The following is a 20,549-nucleotide window of genomic DNA, read 5'->3' on the forward strand; positions in this document are numbered from 1 at the left end:
ATGTTCTCGTATTTGAAATGTGCTCTTGAGACAAAACGGCTGTATGTGACAGTGGTCGTAAGATTGCAAAAGAACCACCCGTTAGACTCCTGCACAGTGTCAGTTACGTCATGATGGCAAGAAACCTGACTAATAGTTCTCCAGTGAAGTGAGATCACCTTATTTCCGCGGTGATGTTGGGTCTTTCTCGTAGCCGTAAAAGCCAAGACTCTCGGCTGAACCTTGCACCCATCTGAGAGGCCACGGACAGCTTCGCGCAGCTCAGCCTCACAGTGGCCGCTTTGTTTTTGCTTGTCATCGCCTTGCGGGTTGAGACCGCCACGCAAGCGGCTGCAAGCAGCTGACATGCTGAACAGGGTGACCCCACGCTGCAGACTGTTCCTCTCGCGTGGCATGCTGGACAGATATGCACATATGGGAGAAGACGCATTCAGACCCCCGTACGCCACTCATATTCCTTTTTCCCGCAGTTCCATCAAATCGCTTATCGCCAATGTAGCGATTGATACTTCGAAACCGACATGGACGACTTCCAGAACGTCCTTGTTCTATACGAGACTGTTGCTCCCCCTCTAATCATTGCGTCATCGACGAAAAATTTAACGTTGCACTCCTCGTGTAGCTCTCCCTTCTCACCATGGATGCACACACGAAGGAGATTGTATTGGTACAAATGCAGTTACTGACTCAACACAGACACAGTCGCTATTAATAATATAATCGCGCCCGGCGGGGCTAAAATAACGATACAAAAAATATTAGATTGGTGTATACGTTCGCAACGTTGAAACGGAACTTGTTGTACCGTTCCAATGTTTTATTAAATTGCTAGCACGCAGAAATTATTAGAAAGAGTTTCTTATCTTGCAGGTAATACCTCAGCTGGTGTCCGAAAGGAGAGAATGGACTAAACAGTGTCATTTATTGTATTTTTTATGTTGTGTACCACGTTTCCCATTTTCCTTTCCTTTGTGCGGCCTGGACGGTATAAATGAGTGGCTGTGTGAACTAGCAGAAAGCTTTAGGCACAGATTGTAACAGTGCATGAATGGCCGTTCTGGAGTAGGGTAGTACCAACCCCCCAAGCGTGAACAAGTTTAGCAGAGACCAAGTTTGCAGGTCAGGGCAAAGATGACACGTAGACTCGCGTATTGGCTCTGTCAGGTTGGCGCGCCACCCCCACCACGTTTGTAAGCGGAACGGTTAGGCGAATTCGGTTGGAAGAGCATTTGTTCCTGGCCCTTGCTCAATACTAGAATAAAATTTGAGTTTAAAGATTCAAAAACATGTTGATCCTGACAGTACTATTCGACAAAGATTTAAGTTAAACGTTTAAATTTTCTTTAGCGTTTTCTTGTGTGTGTGTGTGTGTGTGTGTGTGTGTGTGACAATTCTGTAGTTATTTAGGAGGACATGTGGTTATGGGACGTCTACAGGGTAGCCCAAAGGTCGGGTGTCTGAGAACTCAGTACTTAACGGAATAACGTAGGTAGGAAGGTAAATTGCTTGAAATTACATGGGGTTTTACAGGAAACAAAACAGTGCACAAAATGAGCAACAGATGGTGCTTCACAAGATGCAAAAAAAGATAGTAAAATCGTAACAATTGAGATTTAACAAAGACGATGTTCCTTACAGTAAATGCTCAACATGTCGATCGTCGTTCATCAACACAATACCTGTGGTCGAGGGACAATGTTGGGAACTGCACTGTACAGCATATCAGTAGGTATGGTGAGAAATTGCCATCCCTAATAACGTTGGACGATCGCGGTAAACTTGCGACTTCACGGAACCCCTTAATAAAATCACACGGATTGAGAACTGCGGCCTGAGACGCCACGCATGACTTGCGTGGTGGCTCAGCACACGATCCTCACCAAAAGTTGTGCGCAAGAGAGCATTCACTTGTGTGGCAATATGGGGTGATCCTGCATGAAAGCCGTACCTTCTGGCAAGTGTTTACCAGCCGCGCTAGGAATGATCTCTGTCTCTCTCACTACAGCTCACTACAGCTCATTCTATACACAAATCTCGTGTGGTGTCACTGGCCGGTTTCTGTATAGCGCCATCTGCTAGCCAGATTTTGTACTCTTTTGGTTTCAATATACCCGCAAGTCATTTCAGACACGTGTGTCAATTTTTACGTCTCTACCTACATTATTCCGTGAATTAGCGCATTTTCAAATGTTAACGGACTTTAACGTCACCCTCTTTATAAAGAATGTAGTCCTGCCGATTATCTTCCGTGATGACTTAACATGCTTTATTCAGGCCCATCCAGACTTTTTTCGTAATTGTTAACACGAGGGAGTGAATTTCCTGTTAATTATTGTCCCACGACGGTACTGTAGCCCAAAGTTGATCCCGTTAAACAGTTTTCTTATGAAAATGTTAGTGAAGAAGTTTATTTGCTTACTGAAATTTTCAATTTAACTATTACGATTACCTTGTTTTCTAATACGTGCATGTGGCCGGTATAAACTGACTACCGGAATATTATCTTGCTAGAACTAGTAATAACAGCTTTGTGTAACCTAACTGAAACATTTCTTGCATTTTGTGTGTATTATTATGGTGCATTTCGAAGATGAATTTCAGTCAGATTTCTTAAACAACTGATACACAATCACAGTCAAAATTTAGAAAATAAACAGCATGTGACAAATACTTGTGAGGTGCTGTTATATACTGAAAATGTGAATCCTATTACCTGTCGTTCAGTATGTTTTGCACGAAAACCAAGATCCATTACCAAACGACTGCAGAGCATATCCCTACAACATCAACAAGTAGCGACACTCTTTACGGTCTAACTCTGTGGCTGATCAAGTGCGTTATACTAACCACAACATGTTGAGAGCTTTGTTATTTAAGTACGTTGTCGGAATTTGTTTTTAATTTCTTGCGGAAAGTTACGTCATCCGATATGACTTCCTAGGAGGTAAAGCGACCAGATTTACGTCTCGATAACGCACTGAATCACCAAAACTTTGCAGTTCTGAGAATCTTACGCACGAATGCGTGACACTTCCTTAAGCCGTTAAGGCGAAGCACAAACAAACTTCCTCGATGCCTTTAGACGAATTACACCTTCTCCTTGAAATGCTAATGGGCAATATCCACACATGTAGCACCGACAACAGTTTACAGTTGTGAGCATCTCACTTTCTTGACACTTGTTCAAGCTCCTAATCCTTTAAGCCGACATACAAGTTCCCTCGAAATAGTCGACGAAGTACACCGTCGTCATGCGCTGCTATCGGAAAGTAGCTAGACATGCAGCATTCCTTATGTTTCCAGTATTCGGCAACAGTTAGCAGTTCTGAGAATCTGTCATACAGGACACTTCCTTAAGCCACCATGCCGTCAATATGGCACACAAACTAACTTCTCCGGTGCGTTTTGGCGAACCACGACCTTGAGATGACAATGTGGTGTGAGGTACCGATGATAGATGGTTTGTTCGGCACGGGTATCGAGAGTAAGACCACCTAAATTGTTGTCCTCCTCTGTGATTGGCTGCTGCGTTCGGAAGTTGTGCGCCAAAATGATAATATTCTGTTATTAATATCAGAAAAGCTAAACAGCGTATTTACTTGCATTTCATACTAAAGCAAAATGGTTCAAATGGCTCTGAGCACTATGGGACTTAACTTCTGAGGTCATCAATCCCCTAGAACTTAGAACTACTTAAACCTAACTAACCTAAGGACAACACACACACCCATGCCCGAGGCAGGATTCGAACCTGCGACAGTAGCAGTGGCGCGGTTCCAGACTGTAGCGCCTAGAACCGCTCGGCCACTCCGGCCGGCATATTAAAGCCTATCTCAATAACTTCCTATCATTCCATTATTTCACAAGCAGAACAAAAAACAGTTGCTAACCGTAAAGACAGACGAAACACCTCGAAGATCTTCGAATAGCGTCGAACATTCACGGCGGGCGACGTGTTTCGGCTGTCAAATCAGAGCTGCTTCGCCAGTGTCGGAGGACAGACATGTTGTCTGCCACGGTCGGTATCAGGTAGAGATTTTATTAGCAATGTATGGTTATTTGGACATTTAGTTAACAACAGTGTGACAGTAATTACGGAAATACGCAAATAATTATTTTGTTGAGGAATGGAAACTATTTGTGACTCTAAAGTGGAATGTAATTGTGCAGTTTTTCGTGTCTTTTAATAAAAATCGAGTGACATCCCGTATAAACAAACTGAAAATATAATTATTCACATAATATCAGTTTCTCGCTAAGTTTCTTACAGCCCCAGGATAACGGATTCATGATCTACGTGCTGTTTTTCTGCGCAGGGGACAACAGCTGTAGAAGACGTGGGGTTGGTGAACATTAATTAGAACTTACGCATTACTCTCAGGGCGGTGGAAGCAAATAGGCACATCGGGTGTATTGCAATCTTAGTACATATGAGATCAGTGACACGTCATCCGTGGCAACACACACGAGGCATGAAGGAGAGAAATTTTCCAGGGAAGAGGTTTATCATACACACGTATATACAGGGTTGTCCATTAATAGTGACAGGGACAAATATGTCACGAATTAAGCATCAAACGAGAAAACTACAAAGAAGGAAACTTGCTTAGCTTGAAGGGGGAAACCAGATGGCGCTATGGTTGGCCGGCTAGATGGCGCTGCCATAAGTCAAACGGATATCAATGAGTTTTTTTTAAAATAGGAACCCCCATTTTTTATTCCATATTCGTGTAGTACGTAATGAAATATGAACGTTTTAGTTGGACCACTTTTTTAGCTTTGTGATAGATGGCGCTGTAATAGTCCTAAACATATGCCTCACAATTTTAGACGAACAGATGGTAACAGGTAGGTTTTATAAATTCAAATACAGAACGTTTTTATTTCGGTTGTTCCAATGTGATACATGTACCTTTGTGAACTTATCGTTTCTGAGGACGCATGCTGTTACAGCGTGATTACCTGTAAATACCACATTAATGCAATAAATGCTCAAAATGATGGCCGTCAACCTCAATGCGCTTGGCAATACGTGTTAAAACATTCCTCTCAACAGCGAATAGTCGCCTTCCGTAACGTTCGGACATGCATTGACAATGCGCTGACGCATGTTGTCAGGCGTTTTCGGTGCATCACGATGGCAAAAATCCTTCAACTTTCCCCACAGAAAGAAATCCGGGGACTTCGGATACGGTGAATGTGCGGGCCATGGTATGGTGCTTCGACGACCAATCCACCTGCCATGAAATATGCTATTCAATACCGCTTCAACTGCACGCGAGCTATGTGCTTGACATCCATCATGTTGGAAGTACATCGCCATTCTGTCAAGCAGTGAAACATCCTCTAGTAACAACGGTAGAACATTACGTAGGAAATCAGCATACATTCCACCATTTAGATTGCCATCGATAAAATGGGGGCCAATTATCCTTCCTCCCATAATGCCGAACGATACATTAACTCGCCGAGGTCGCTGATGTTCCACTTGTCGCAGTAATAGTGGATTTTCTGTTGCACAATAGAGCATATTATGCCGGTTTACGTTACCGCTGTTGGTGAATGACGCTTCGTCGCTAAATAAAAAGCGTGCAAAATATCTTGTCATCGTCCCGTAATTTCTCTTGTGCCCAGTGGCAGAACTGTACACGACGTTCAAAGTCGTCGCCATGCAATTCCTAGTGCATAGAAATATGGTACGGGTGCAATCGATGTTGATGTAGCATTCTCAACACTGACGGTTTTGAGATTCCCGATTCTTGCGCAATTTGTGTGCTACTGATGTGCGGATTAGCCGCGACACCAGCTAAAACACCTACTTGGGCATCATCATTTGTTGCAGGTCGTGACTGACGTTTCACATGTGGCTGAAGACTTCCTGTTTCCTTAAATAACGTAAATATCCGGCGAACGGTCCGGAACACTTGGATGATGTCGTCCAGGATACCGAGCAGCATACATAACACACGCCCGTTGGGCATTTTGATCACAATAGCCATACATCAACACGATATCGACCTTTGCCGCAACTGGTAAACGGCCCATTTTAACACGGGTAATGTATTACGAAGCAAATACCGTCCGCACTGGCGGAATGTTGTGTGATACGTACTTATACGTTTGTGATTATTACAGCGCCATCTATCACAAAGTGAAAAAAGTGGTCCAACTAAAACATTCATATTTCTTTACGTACTACACGAATAAGTAATAAAAAACGCAGTTTATATCCGTTTGACCTAGCAGCGCCATCTAGCGGGCCAACTATAGCGCCATCTGGTTTCCTCCTTCAAACTGGACGAGTTTCGTTCTTTGTAGTTATTTCGTTTGATGCTTATTTCGTGAGATATTTGTTCTGGGAACTTCATTGTATGTTCTTAAGGTCAGTTGTAATTCGCTTTTTAGTTTTTGTACTAGGTAAGGTAATCTAGTTTTTTACGAATTATGAAAACTGTGTCCAAAACAGTCACATTACAGTGAAGCTGTCATCATGAAGGGGTTTTATGAATGCAATCTTACAATAAAAATGATTTTTTTTCTTCAGTCTTCTCACTGGTTTGATGCGGCCCGAGACCAATTCCTTTCCTGGCCAAGGCACTTGCATTCCATTCGTTGACTGTTTTCCAGTCTCTGTATTCCTCTACAGATTTTACCCTCTACATCTCCCTCGAATACGATTGAAGTTATTCCCTGACGTCTTCACACATCGTCTATCATCCTGACTCTTCTACTATGTAGTTTTCCTCTACTCGCCGATTCTGCTGAGAATCCACATAATTTTCGATGTCCTACTACAGCACCGCATCTGAAACGCTTCAATGCTCTTCGTTTCCGGTTTTCCCACCGTTCATGACTCGCTTCTATACCATTCTTTGCTCAAAACATACGTTGTCAGAAGCTTTCTCCTCAAATTAATACTGATATTTGATATGTACACACTTCTTTTGGCCAGGAATGTCCCCTTTACTCCTGCTAGTCTGCTTTTTATGTGCTTGTTTCGTCCGTCATTTGTTATTTTGAGTCCAAGATGGTACAACTTCTCCGCTTCGCATATTTCGTGGCACTCAGTTTTGGTATTTAGTTTATTGCTGATCATTTCTCCTTTTGTTTTTCTTCAGTTCACTGTCAATACATTCTGTGTGCTGAATAGTCTGTCCATTCCAATCAACAGCTTCTGCAATTCACCTTAATTCTAACAGAGGATAGTACCCAGCCTGAATTTTCTTCCCACTCCTGAACTCTCATTTCCGACATTGTATAGACTGAACAGCAAGGGTGAAAGACTACATCTTTTTCGTATTCCATTTCCAAATTAAACATTTCCACTACTTTTTCCTTTTGTTTGTCTAACGAATAAGTATCCAGAGCATACTGTCAGTCACTGCCCTTTCGTCAGGAGTATGATGCATATGGAGGAGTGAAGTGGCTTTCCTAACAGCTTAACATACTGATGAGGATCCGTTAAGCTGGAAGATGCAAACCAACAGTGTCTCAGAGACTGGAGTGGCGGTGGTCGGATTTCATCCTTACTTCTCACATACCCCTTTCGAACACTGACGAATCCAATATGCATAAATAAGGAAGTTCCCACATGCATATTCAGCGTGTCACGAGGACACGAAGCCGTTGCGTTAAACTGAGATACAACGAAGCGGAACTGAGTGCTCCAGTTAAATATCCTGCATATGGTACTGTATATAAGTTGTTAATGTCCCAATCACTGAAGTCCTAAGCAACACCCATTAAGTATAAGAACAAGAGTCATAACTCTTACAAAACGCAGCATGTATTCATAACTTTGACAATCTTTTGTCAAACAATAATTTAAGGGATATTTACAGTTCAATTGGTTCAAACTGCTCTGAATACTATGGGACTTAGAACTTAGAACTACTTAAACCTAACTAACCTAAGGACATCACACACATCCATGCCCGAGGCAGGATTCGAACCTGCGACCGCAGCGGTCCCGCGGTTCCCGACTGAAGTGCCTAGAACCGCTCGGCCACTACGGCCGGCAAATTTACTGTAACAAGGAACACTTATGACAAGTTTTTTCGCTTCTTTGGTAAAGCCATTCAATAAAATAGAAACAGGTTATATTTGCCAATCATTTCTTAGCTCCAGGAAAACAAATACTACTTGTGCCTCGTGGTACTTCAGCGGGCTTACTGCAGATGTTGTATATTCCTGCTTTGCAGCAAATATCGTTAACACAGTCACATAAATACACTTGAAGTTAATATTTTAAGTATTCCTGGCAATTGCGCACACGCAGAGAGAGAGAGAGAGAGAGAATGAGTGGGGGGGGGGGGGGGGGGGGGGGGATGCAGGCACCGATGACACATCCGGAATCGCCGAGAAGTCACGGCATGTGACACAGTGGCGTTATCACCTGAAACAAAGGCTTAGTATCAGAAGACCGTCGCTATAATCTAAATTAGAACATAGTTGCTCTCTGGAGAATCGTCGTAGTGGAGACTGACAACGTGCGAAACAAGAAAGGTTTCGTTACGTCTGAGCTAGAATGTGGCCACACAGACAATGTCCCACATAATGTATACACCCTTTATGAACTCTTCTCTATTCCAAAATAAAGTTCCTGCAAAGTGATAGTGGAAGTTGTTGCATGCCTCATTCTCATAAAATTCTCACTTGCTGAAGTACCGGAGAAATAATCTGTCGTTTTGTGGAATACTGAATTTCATGAAAATCCGTTACACAGATCCTGGAAAGCGGCTTCCTTTGTATACTCCGAAACTTTTCGCGAAACATTTCAGGAAATGTGATGGTAATGTAAATACAGTTATGTTTGATGTATGAAGCTAATTTAGCATGGTAATTAGGTATAGGTCTTACTTTTAGCTAATCTCAAATTTATTTTGTCGATATATTTCTTACAAAACACAGTTTTTTTCAATCTTAGAAGTTATCGGGCGTCGCTAAAAATCCTAGTTCCATTTAGGAAACACTAGCTGCTACTTCAATATATCTGAAACAATTTATTCTATCTTTATATCTGTGGAATATTAGGGTTGTATACGGTACGTAGACTGGGAACGGCTTTTGGGGCGTTCGGTTCGTAATCCCAGGTTGTTTGTCAACATCCTGGGGTCAGGTCAGTTCCAACCCTCGGCGTAGATATTTATAGAGTGGGTACACAAGAGGAAGTTGTTGCTGGTCGTTCCTTCGGATGATGTTGTTAACCTTGTCTTTGTGCGTCTCGAGAACCATAAGTTACAAATTTTCTTCTTTCTTCTACTTTATAGGTCTAGTTCCGTAGGACCAAATTGAGAAGCAAATGGAACGTGTCAGTACATAAAATTGCAAATAAAAGTAATAACAGAGAAAATAAAATGTTTATGAACCTGAAAAAGTCAAGCCATAAGTTTAAGTAAGCGCAATTAACAAAACAACAACAATCAGCTTAATTTTTCAAAGAACTCCACGACAGAATAGAAGGAGTGACCAATGATGAAACTCTTCAGTTTCCATTTGAAAGCGCATCGATTACTGCTAAGATATTTGAATTCTTGTGGTAGCTTGTTGAAAATGGATGCAGCAGTATACTGCACACCTTTCTGCAAAAGAGTCAAGGAAGTGCGATCCAAATGCAGATTGGATTTGTGCCTAGTATTAAATGAACGAAAGCTGCTAATTCTTGGGAATAAGCTGATATTGTTAATAAGAATCGACAGTGAAGAATATATATATATATATATATATATATATACATATATATATATGTATATATATAAAGAGGCCAATGTCAGAATACCCAGACTAGTGAACAGGGGTCGACAAGAGGTTCGCGAACTTACACCACTTATTGCCCGAACTGCCCGTTTCTGAGCCAAAAATATACTCAGAGTGGGATGAGTTACCCCAAAATGTAATACCATACGACGTAAGCGAATGAAAATAAGCAAAGTAGACTATTTTTCGTGTCGAACCATCACTTACTTCAGATACCGTTCGAATAATAAAAATGGCAGCATTAAATCTCTGAACGAGATCCTGAAAGTGAGCTTCCCACGACAGTTTACTCTCTATCTGAACACCTAAAAATTTGAATTGTTCAGTTTCACTAATCATATGCCCATTCTGTGAAATTAAAACGTCGGTTTTGTTGAATTGTGTGTTAGAAACTATAAAAACCGAGCAGCAGTTTATTTTCTACAATCCAAGAACTTATGTCATGAACTGCACTATTTGAAACAGAGCCAGTGTTGAACACAACATCCTTTACTACCAAGCGCTGGATTTCACCATCTCCGTTCTCATATAGAAATCGTCAACTACACAGAAACAACATTTCACTTCACGATCGCCGAAACCACACAATTACATACAGACTTCATCTGTGATTTCAGGAATAGGGGTACTGTCTCGGTAAGCTGACGTCACGTTTTGGCATCCGTCATTGTGTGTAAGTGGGGGCTTTGCATGCATTGGACTGTTTGTGCATTCCATAGACTTCAAATTGGATGTTTATGCAAGTTTAGAGGGTAGCCACTGTTGTAATTGCAATAATTTGAGTTGCAGTGAGTTAGTACAATCTTCGATAAGTGTGCCCACAAAATATCAATTGTGCAAAATACCGTCCACCATCTACTATACGAGAATTCTGCTGTGACTTGACAATCGCTAAGAAGCCTTCTGAATTAGGATTCTACGTCGTGTCCATCCTCTGCGCTATATGCTGTAATGGTTCGCTAACCTATGAGTCGGCGGCTACATGCCTTCCAGATGTATGTCCAAGACAAACAAGTACTTGGTTTCCAGTCACATTGTCTCGGACAGAACTTTGAACTGGAGGGTAAGCATATTATCAGTGCGAGACAGTCCTAACTTTTGGTATATACGGAAGAGAATGCGTGCTGAACCCTAACGTGCTTCCAATGAGCTACCCACCCCCACACCGTAACAATTCGGTGCACAAAATAAAATTAAAGCTTCTTTTATTAACATACGTTATATTTTTGTAAAATTACGAGTGACATTCAATAAGTAATGTAAAACTTTTTTGGTACCCAGTTTCGGTTGAAAAATGCCGAATTTTTTGTGGACATCATGTAATATTTCCGATTCAGCCCTTATAGTTTCATAAAGTTTCGATAGGTGGCAGCGCTATACGTAGCCTTCAAAATTGCTATGGAAGTGCGTTCCAAGCAGAGATATATCACTGAGGCTCTTTCGGCGGAAAACCAGATCATGGAAGATATCCTTCGGCACTCGTGTGTCATTATCGCAAGAAGAGTCTTTTAGCTAGCGTTGCCGCCTCTGGATCACGGGGTCCCGCGATCGATTCCCAGCCAGGATGGGGATTATCTCTGCCTGGGGACAGGGTGTTTGTGTTGTCATCACAATCATCCATGAAAGTGACTACATTGGATTGTTTAAAAAGTGGACTGTGCAAAAATGGGGACTTTGAACGGGTGCTGATGACCGTCCGGTTGAGCGCCTCACAACCAAAACATCATCGTCATCATCATCGCAAGGAGGTCGCGCTAGCCTGTCTGACATCCAGTGTGCCTGCCGGCCGCACACAGCTCTGACCCCTGCATTGTTGGATTGTGCCGGAAGACTCATTGGAGGTGATCCACAGATCAGAGTCAGATACCTTGCTGCATAACTGAACGTCTCTGTTCGTAACGCTGACACTTGTTAGTGTACTCAGGTGTTAGCCCGCTGGGTTTCTCGAAGCCTAACAGAAAACCATTAAGCGCAACGAAGGACCATCTGTGCGAAACTGCTAATCGTGTCAATTTTTTGTCAGACATCGACACAGGCTGTGAATTATGGGTTCACCACTTCGAACCGGAAACACAACAGCAATCCATCGCATGGCACCACACCACCTCGCCTTCGAAGAAACGTACAAAGCCGCACCCCCAGCTGATAAAGTCATGGCAACGGTCTTCAGGGACTCTTAATTGGTTATTCTGTTTGATGTACTCCCTCGCGGTGCAACCATCAACTCTGAAGTGTACTGCGCTACTATCAGGAAATTGGAGGAGCAACTTCTGCGTGTTCACCGCTACAAAAATACAAACTAATTTGTCCTTGTCCGCGACAACGCAAGGCCTCACCCAAGACTGGTACCAGAGACTAGCTCCCAAAACTTCATTAGACTGTTCCGCATCCACCCTACTGCATGGATCTCGCGCTTCCGACTTGCACCTGTTTCGTCCAATAAAGGATGCACTCCGCGGGAAGCAGTAGCTCAATGATGGGGAGGTTATTGATGCATTGAGATGTTGGCTCCGACGTCGACCAGTAGAGTGGTACTGTGGGGGTACAGAGGCCCTCCCAACAAGCTGGCTTAGGGCCGTCGCATTGAAAGGAGATTATGCTGAAAAATGGGGCTTTGCAGCCAGAAGAGTGGGTATTATTAAAGAGTATTGGAATCCTGAACAATACCAACCTGCTTTCAGGAAAAGTGTTTTATTACTTATTGAACTCGCCTCGTAGATTCCACATTACTTATTTCAGTGGCAACAAATGCGTATCCTTCTTGCACCGTGATGTATCATAGGTAAGCCTTCGTGTAAATTTTATATTCATTCTTGTGCCATGCTTGTTCCGTCAGCTGTGTCCTGGGTCTAAAACTACAGATAGTACAATACTACTTATATTGTGTTCCCTCGATGTTACACAGGAGCAGCATTTGTGTTTTGTGTGGCTTAGTTACTACGTACCCTTTGCGCAGATCACCTTCAAGGACAGTACGGCGCTGTCTGAGTTGAGTCGCCCATTTTTTTGACTGTTGGTAATAACGGAGCCGGTTCTTTATGAAACCACCAATTCAGAATAGGTTTTGGTTGCCGATTAAACTTCCAGACTAAAAAAGTTATGACGACCCAGAATTCGAAACTGTTCATTTGAAAGCAACATAGAACAATTTAAAATAGCCGTTTAAAATACAAAGACTATTTCGCAGATCAAATCGATGCTTGGCTTCCGTTACGGTGGAACATGTATCAAATTAACAAAAAATAACTTTGAAATCGACACCATTTCGACTGTAGTCCGAGGTCTTCGCTTTATCCTCGGATAGGTAACAACTGCAAATCTCTTCTCTCTAGCAGTTCTCACATCCCCCTCTCGAAAGATCATTAATTTCCTGAACACGGATGCAAGAGTTATTTTAAATGTCACAATCGATTATTTCAGCTAGAGTGTTTACGTGTAATTAAATTTTAATTTTCTTAACTGGGTTTGGAGTAAAACTCAAGCCTCCAAAACAAACAGAACCTTGCGTTTCATCATAAAATTTTACTTACCGCCTTTATACTGAACTACCATGCCATACGCAAACAAACGTTTGATGGAATCGTCACACAGTATAATGAACTGAAGTGTTCCTGTAAAAGACCCGTTGCACCCATAGACGGGGCCCGTTCGTTATCAGTGCACTAAATGTCAGTCAGAATGTCATTTTTTCACGTTTTTCGACCGTTTCTATTCTAGTACGTCACATGTAAAGTTAAAATTGCAGTCATACTGTTTTCAACGGAAACCTCCGCTATTCTACAGGTCACGGCAGTCAGCTTACAGGTGGATACTGTACTTCCACGAGCACGTTGATAACTGTGCCGCAACCTTCTTTGTCTGGCTTTACACGCAAACAGTTTATCCTCGACTGTACTGATCAGACTAAAGGAATAAACGAAATACCGATAAAGAACTGGAAATTCGAGGCTTGTCAACAGCGACAGTACCGCAACTAAAGCGAAGAATGCTGGTTATACTGTTAACTTTCGTGGCATTAGTAAATAAGACTTCAGATTACAACGTCTTAAACACTTGCGTCAGAGGCGTAAGTGACGGAACAGGAGCAGCTGTGTGTGTCCTGAACATTTACTGCACTACAGCTGGCTATGATTACTGATAAAGAAACTACGATCCCGTAAAGAGCTGGTCCGATTTGTAGCTGGAGCAGTCTTTTCTTCGTAGTTACAACACAGCCCGTAATCCTCTGAGGCCAGACAATTCCAACCTGCCTCGTGGAACTTTGCAAAGACTGTTTTTGTCTACAAATTGCGTCACTGAACTCATAATACGTGACATTAGTTTTAAGCTAAGATTTTTCACGGATGACGTTGTCGAGAGCAAACTGCGCGAAAATGCAACTTGGCCTTCAAAAGGAATGTATATGCTCTGGGTACTGCCACGTCTTTTAAGCGAAAGACTATAAGGTTGTGCTCTTCTCCTAATATAAGAAGCAGAAAGCCCACAGCTACGCAACAAACTGAACGGAACTCGAACTTGCAATAAGAAAGAGAGGAAATAGTAACTAGATAAGGACTAAATTCTTAATTTGTGTTGCAATACTGTCCGTAGTTTGTGAGATTACGTAACGAGTTTCAATTCTGTCCCTGCAAATACTAAAAATACGCATTTATTCTACCGTAAGCGTTTCGTTTGATGGGTTACATACACAGTGTGTTGCCTGGACTGAAATAGACAAAAAATTTAGCTTTCCTTTAGATCTAGCATTAAACGTGAATTTTAAATCATTCTGACTACAAAGCGTCGACAGTGCTTTAAATAAATGAAAAGAGGCGCTTAAGAACGTATAATAGCGCATAATTTAATAGGTACACAGGCAGTTTTGAAATATGTTACTAAAATAATTAATAAGTTTAGTAGTGATTAAAGAAAATGCTTTAGCAACGCGAACAGAAACCTAACAAAAGGATGTGAAAAGACTGGCAATAAACTGAAGATGTCGAACAGCTGCTTACATGTGCCATTGTGGGACTAGCGCAATGTTATCCGGCGGCACACCCTAGAATTGTAAATACAACAGTTGTTATTGTGACCGTAAGTCACAAGACTGGTTTGATGCAACTCACCATGCTAGTCTAGCCTGAGCAAGTCTCTTCACCTCCGAGTAACTACTAAACCCTGCATCCTTCTGAGCCTTTTACCCACTGCACTTCCTTCCAGTACTAAAGTGGTGATCCCTTGAGTCTCAGAGTGTGTCCTATCAACCGATCCCTACTATTTGTCAAGTTGTGACAAAAATTTATTGCCTCCCCACTTAAGTACGTCCTCATTAGTTACGTGTTGTACCTGTCTATCCTTCAGCATTCTTCTGTAGCACGGCATTTCAAAATCTTGTGTTCTCTTCTTGCCTAAACTGCTCGTCAGCAGAGTCGAAATCGTATCGTTTGTTTAGAATACGTGTCGAATCGCACTGAGAGCTTACAGAGAAGTGCGGCATAGATGACCGCTTCTTTCAACATAATCTAATATTCCCCCAAAAAAATATGTTTTCTGTATCTGCGTTTAATAGGTGAAAAAAAAGGTTACAGCAAAAAGCATTAGCAAATCTTCTAGAGCCTCAGGATCACACAAGAAAGAGAAAACATTAGATACAGTACTGCATTTATGAGGGCAAGTAGCTTATCGTTTTTACTTCAGAAAACGGAGGGAAAGGATGGAAACATCACCACTTCAATTTGATTTGTATGCGATAATAAATAGCAAATTAACCTCCAACGCTCTCGTCAACAGCAGTCGGAGAGAAAGCTCTTTCAGACACAGTTCAACGTGAATAACATGACTACAGGTGTGCAATTTCAAACACTAAACGTCGAGATGGATGAAACGTCGCTTTTGGCGAACTCATGGAAGTCAAACATGTGTTGAGTGAATGCACATGCAAAACCCGTCCACAACAACTTTCAAAAGCCTCTTGATAACTAGCAGCAAAGCGGAAGGTAGGTACAACACTTTAGGAGATGGCGTGGACTAACTAACCAATAAGCTGCCGGTATCTGCCCGCAGGTTCTGGCGGCGCGGCGGCTGGCGGTGTGCGTGCAGACGCTGCTGAGTGCAGACTAAAGCTGACAGCAGCCGGCAGCGCGCCTTCGCCGTTCCACAGCCGGCATATCGTGTGCCGCAGGCCGGGCAGAGGGGCGTCACGGACAACGCGTTGCGCAATCGTCAGTTCCCAGAGAACTAGCAGGTCGAGGACGTGCGCACTACAAATGAACGTCCGCGAAAAGGCGTCCCCCGTCCTCCGCTTCCTCTGTGGGTCTCCCGGAATGGTTCCCAGGGTGATGTCGCTAACCACGCACCGCTATACCACCACTACCACAATGTGGTAGATTCCTTCCTTACAAAAGCTTTGCTTCAGAGTAGAGTTCTACCAGAATTACGGATCGGTAGTCTTGACAACATCAATGACGCAGTAAGTGGTAGGATTACCGGTAATAGTGGTGGCATTGGAAGGGAAAGAAGCATAAATGAATGTGTAAGAGAGAAGCTGAGATTCAGCGACTGCTCTTTGTTTTTTTGTTTCGTTAATTGTTTTTTCTTTGCACATAATTAGAACCACACGTCATTCAGTGTTACTCCATTGTGTATTTCATATCCTTAAGGAATATAAATTGCATTTTTATGAGTAATGAAAATTAGCTGATTGCGTAACTTCAGCACTTTTGTGTAACCAAAGCAAATCCTTTTGATGTAAGTACAGTTTACATGCACAATGTGATACTTGTTTATGAATAACAGAAATGTGTTTTATAGAAGTTCGACCAAGTACCGAAACGATTTTTGATATATTTTTGTTTTGCTGTTTATTTTATATTTCCTTTGTGATCAGGAAATTGCATTTTCTAGCACTATGTGAGAGACCTGTATTGATTTAATTATTTTTACGACTGCGTACCTCTGTTTCACGTTACAAATCAACTATTTTCGAATAAAACCTGAATTAAATATTGCAATTGCAGTTTTTCTATAAGCAACAGTATAACAAACTGTAGCTGGACAACTATATAAATCAAAAATGTTCCGCAGATTACCCGGCCATTTATATATCCTCATTCACTCTCTAGACAGTTTGTCACTTCTGGCTAGCCGGCCGGAGTGGCCGTGGGGTTCTAGGAGCTACAGTTTGGAACCGCGAGACCGCTACGGTCGCAGGTTCGAATCGGGCATGGATGTGCGTGATGCCCTTAGGTTAGTTAGGTTTAAGTAGTTCTAAGTTCTAGGGGACTGATGACCTCAGAAGTTGAGTCCCATAGTGCTCAGAGCCATTTGAACCATTTTTGAACTTCTGGCTATCAGAGAATCCAGTAAGACACTGTTCACTTACGTAGGGAAAGTGATCGTTACGAGGTAACGCCCGATAGGTATGCAACACACCTAACATACAGGTAAAACGGGTATGACCATAACAGGCCAAAGCTGCTGGGAAAACTAACTGCTGCGCAGGGTTACAGAGCGGTCTAAGGCGCTGCAGTCATGAACTGTGCGGCTGGTCCCGGCGGAGGTTCGACTCCTCCCTCGGGCATGGGTGTGTGTGTTTGTCCTTAGGATAATTTAGGTTAAGTAGTGTGTAAGCTTAGGGACTGGTGACCTTAGCAGTTAAGTCCCATAAGATTTCACACACATTTTGAAAACTAACGTATTGTTTACTTACGATAGTCTACAGTAGCCTTTCCTCCACGCTGTTTTCTTCTTTTTCAGGCTATCAGTGTACTGACTGTTTTGATGCCGCTTGTCACGTATCCCTCTCTTGTGTAAACCTCCTCATCTCAGAGTACCACTTGCACCCAACGTCCTCCGTTATTTGTTAGATGTATTCCAAACTCTGTCTTGCCCTACAGTCTTTATGCTCTTCAGCTCCCTCTAGTATCATAGACTAACACATTTTTATCATGCTCTGCCTTCTACTTCTCCAAGTTTTCCACATGTTCCTCTCATCTCCTACTCAGTAGAGAACCTGCTCGCTTATTATCTTATCAGTCTTCTAAATTTTCAACATCCTTCTATAGAACCATATCTCAGATTCTTAGATTCTCTTCTTTTCTCTTCTTTATCCCACAGTTCATGATTCACTTACATACAACTCTGTGCACCAAACGCACAATTCAGAATTTCTTCCTCAAATTAATGTGAATATTTGATGCTATTAGAACTCTTGTGGTCAGGATTGCCCTCTTTGCATGTGCTTTTCTGATTTTCACGTCCTCCTTCTTGCGTCTGTCATGTCTGTCATGTGGTTTTTGCTTCCAGTGTAGCACAATTCCTTTACTTCGTCTACCCCATTAAGCTTATCGCTAATCCGGTTTCCGCTATTTTTAATCATTTTTGTCTTTCTTCGGTTTTCTCACAATGCTGTGTGCTCATTACACTGTTCATTCCACCCAAAAGGTCCAGCATTACGTCCTCATTTACAGTAACAGCAATGTCACCGCGAAGTCTTATAATTGATGTCGTTTCACTCTGAAATTTAATCCCACTCTTGGACGCTAATTATATCCCTTTGTAATGCCTTTTCTAATGGAAGCACTTCGCTCTTACTCTTCCATTCCTATTTTACCATCTTTGTTCTCGTACATATTGTATACTAACCGGATTTTCCTGTTTTGCTCAGAGCTTAGAACACAATTCACTACTTTACGTTATCGCACGATTTTCTCGCTCAACAAATAGTATGAAAATGTACTGTTTCTTATTAAGTTCTCGTTCCATTAATAAACGGAGCCATTACTGACCTCTCCGTTTCCTTTATTTTTCCTAAAGTTAATTGGATTATCTCAACCAGATCCTCGAGTTTCTTTTCAAATCTTATGTCCATTATTTTTGTCAAAACCTTGTGTGAATGAGATGGTAAGCTAATTGTGCCATTGTTCTCACACGTATGTACCCTTGCTAACTTCAGGGATATGTGGATGATATTTCTACGAAAGGATAATACTCATAGATTCTGCAACCAACTTGATTAGTAATTCGATTGCGACTTCCTCCAACGTTTTCAGAAATTCTGAAGTAATGTTGTCTATGACTTCCGCCTTATATGCTAGTAGTTCTTCCAAACCACCGTTGCACTATAATACTGCAAAGGCACTGTGCCTTTAATGGAGCAATTAACACTGCCTTGCATGTCCTCATGCCGTTGATCATTTCTGATTCCTTAGGGTCCGTTTCTTGCCGCAAGGATAGCAGGATGCCCCGAACTTCTGTCAACCTCTCCGCCCTCTTTGATAAGGCCATTGTCAGAACGATGCTGATTACTTATACTATAACTCTTCAGCCGCTTTGCCGACGGTTTTTATTTATATTTTTAGCGGTGGGTGGAATCGAAACCAGGACCTAGCACGTTTTCATTACAAGCCTTATATGCTAACCCTACACCATTGCACTATAGTGGCATGATGATTATCTACAAGCTGTTTAAAGTATTTCTGTGACCAATGCGTTCGTTTCGCTTGAATGAGTTGTATGAACGTCAGTATGTTTTTGCTGGTACTTTCAGGAAAAATTGTGCTTTCATATCATTTCGGATGCTTGTAGCTACGTCACTTTATAATCGGAATCGCTCAAAACTGCGTCGGTGTTCGCTGTGTAGGCTTGTGTGTAACTATTGGTTTAAGAGAACGTACACGTCTCGTCGACCTTCTTGTAGTTAATGGGAGAATGTATTTTTTATTGTGGTCCAGACGAGAGCAGCGTATTGCAGTGATAGTATTTGATCCCGCTGTGTTTGATCCGACAGGCGTTGACAAAGCTTGTCGAACAGTGTGGTTTTCTTCCATCTTTCATACGTGTCTTGCAGTTTAAATTGGGAATTTATAGACTTCTTATTTCAAATTATTCGGTGGGTGAGAATTTCGGGATATCAGTTGAAATGCGTATAATTGTAATAACCAAATGTGAGATATGAAAGTTTCTAACAGGCTGGGATTCGAGCCCGGCACAAATTTGTCACAGTTGGATAACATATCTGTAACTTTTAAAGCACACGTCACGTAATTCGCATTTTATACGGGTGCTGAATGTCTAATTTAAAAAAATTGAGAGATTTGTTTATGATGGACATAAAAATTTTAAGAGACTACGTAATGGTAGCAGATTACTATTACGTCAGCTGCTATATGTAAAGTTGATTCCTGGAGAAAATAAGAGACGTAATACTGTTCTACATATACTCCAAGACAAGAAATGACGCACCACGAAGAAATTATCGGACTGGAATGGAAATCGGTAGATGCGATGTGCATGTACAGACAAACTGATGATTACAACTTCAGAAAAAATGGATGGTTCTTTCAAGAGAAAGAGCTTCACAAATTCGGCAAATCAATAACGAGATGGTCCACGTCTGGACCTTATGGAAGCAGCTAATGGTTTGGCATGGATTGATAGATTTGTTGCATGTCCTTCTGTGGGATAACGTGCGAAGTTATGTCCAATTGACTCTTTAGATCGTCAAAATCGCGAGCAGGTTGGAGGGCCCTTTCAGTCTGGAACCGCGCGACCGCTACGGTCGCAGGTTTGAATCCTGCCTCGGGCATGGATGTGTGTGATGTCTTTAGGTTAGTTAGGTTTAAATAGTTCTAAGTTCTAGGGGACTGATGACCTGAGATGTTAAGTCCCATAGTGCTCAGAGCCATTTGTGGGCTCTAATCTCTCTGATTTTATCCTCATGGTCTCCCCGCGAGATATACGTAGGAGGGAGCAATATACTGCTTGACTCCTCGGTGAAGGTATGTTCTCGAAACTTCAACAAAAGCCCGTAGCGA

At 42.1% G+C, this 20,549-nt stretch overlaps 1 protein-coding gene across 1 annotated transcript in view; it reads right to left on the reverse strand.

Annotated features, from left to right (window-relative positions):
• Positions 1 to 15,894, reverse strand: part of LOC124593709 — a 55,962-nt gene extending 40,068 nt beyond the window's left edge. The window contains exon 1 of the mRNA XM_047132017.1: positions 15,772 to 15,894. The gene's annotated coding sequence lies outside the window, so the exon portion shown is untranslated. The remainder of the gene's footprint in view (positions 1 to 15,771) is intronic.
• Between the last annotated feature and the right edge of the window lie 4,655 nt (positions 15,895 to 20,549).

The sequence above is a fragment of the Schistocerca americana genome, chromosome 2 (genome assembly GCF_021461395.2).
Source record: "Schistocerca americana isolate TAMUIC-IGC-003095 chromosome 2, iqSchAmer2.1, whole genome shotgun sequence".
Classification (NCBI taxonomy): domain Eukaryota; kingdom Metazoa; phylum Arthropoda; class Insecta; order Orthoptera; family Acrididae; genus Schistocerca; species Schistocerca americana.